Below are 1758 nucleotides of genomic sequence, written 5' to 3'. Positions count from 1 at the left end.
TCTGTGCTCAGCAGCAGGGGCAGTTGTTCCCAGGAGGGACCTGATCCAGGGTGGGCTGTGGATTCTGTTCCTGGATGTGTAGTTTCCATGCTGGTTCTGTGGCCTTCCCTGTAAGGTCAGCCAAGAGAAAGGATGAGAAGGAAACCCAAGGTCAGACGAGGAAGTTTGTTAACCTGCCGGCTGCTCCACCACAGACAGAGGAGGCAGCACCAAGCTTACAGGATGAGGGGTTTATATTGAGGAGGGGAGTGTGAGGGAGGTCTTTGGTATGGCCACCTCCTGGGGTTGTTTGCTGGTTAATTTTGCCATATATCACTTTGTGACATTTATTACGTTTATTACAGGAGGGTTTAGGTACAGTTTATTTATGCTTCGCACGACCTCCCCCTGTGCAGTCTGGATGGTTTGTATTTAGGGTTTGCTTATTGCAGGAAAGTGTGATAAGTGAAGTCTGCTGGCTTCACCTCTGCACCTAGATAAGGGCTTAGAAATGTAAAGAGGCTTGGGGGAAGGAGAAGAGTCACAGAGCATTAGGGGGAGGGGTGGGCAGCTCAGAGAGGTTTTGGGGCAGTGTCCGCAGTACCAAGAAGCTTTTTGGGGCAGTTTGTCCCTAACATTCCCCACAATAAAATTAGCCCCCAATACCACGTATACTACTTCATGTGTAAATTAGAGACCTGGTTTCCATAGTTTGCTCCAAGAAGTGAGTGAGAAATGAGTCTGTGGACGAGTGTCAGAGAGCGGCATTCAGGGGTGTTCTTTGTGCGAGAGCCACATCCTGAATTGTGTACCTGGCCTCTACCCCATGGTGGAGAGAACAACAGGGAATATCACATCTCATAACTGATGATACATATCCTCCCTTTTCTTTTGCAAGAAAAATCCTCTTTTAAACAAGGTTTGAAAACCCACCCCACCCATCCACCCTGGCCACTCTCTGATCTCTGGTCTCAGTGGTTCCCAATGTGGCTGAGCAACAGGATTGCTGGCGGGGGCTTAGAAAATACACAGGCCGTTTCCCAGAATGTCTGTCTCAGATTATTATGCACAAGACCAAGGAATCACTTATATAACAAGGGTTATAGGTGAGACTGATGCTCAGGCATGTGGTGTTATGCCCAGACCGTTTATTCCCCGAAGAAGACCACCAGAGTCCAGAGTCAAAGCTAAGCAGCAAGGATCTTTATTACAGGTTCGAACCTGGAGCTGTCACTTGCTCGTGAAACGAGACGGGCAGGAGAGCTCCCCCACTGAGCTCCGAACAATGTTATATAGTCTAAGGAAAGTGGGCATAGAATCATTATACAAATTAGAGGTATGATTGGCTGGAGTTTGAACAAAGTGATTTGGCAAACTATGATTGGTTCCCGCCATTTCTGATATTTCAGTACAACCCTTGAGGCGGAAGAGCAGTTTTACACAAAGGCAGTTAATTATATTGCATCAGGTTGCACAACCAGTTTATGGCTATCTTGCTTAAACACACCTTGTGACCTGGCTATCTTACTTAAACATTCCTTGTGACCTGGCTATCTTACTTAAACATTCCTTGTGACCTGGCCTCAGAAAGAAAAACATGTACTTACAGAACTTACAAAACCTCTGGTACGTGCAGAGATTAGAAAGCAGAACAAAGAGTTTAGCAACATCGGGGGGGGGAAGGGAGGGTACGCATTTTTGTACCTTTGTGTCCTTTCATTTCCCCCTCTCATAAGTAACTGGACATCCAATCTTGGATTTTCGGAGTTTTACAGTGCA

Source organism: Mandrillus leucophaeus, unplaced genomic scaffold, assembly GCF_000951045.1.
Source record: "Mandrillus leucophaeus isolate KB7577 unplaced genomic scaffold, Mleu.le_1.0 Scaffold1134, whole genome shotgun sequence".
Lineage (NCBI taxonomy): Eukaryota > Metazoa > Chordata > Mammalia > Primates > Cercopithecidae > Mandrillus > Mandrillus leucophaeus.
The sequence above is the reverse complement of the archived record's forward strand: the minus strand, read 5'-3'. Positions refer to the sequence as shown.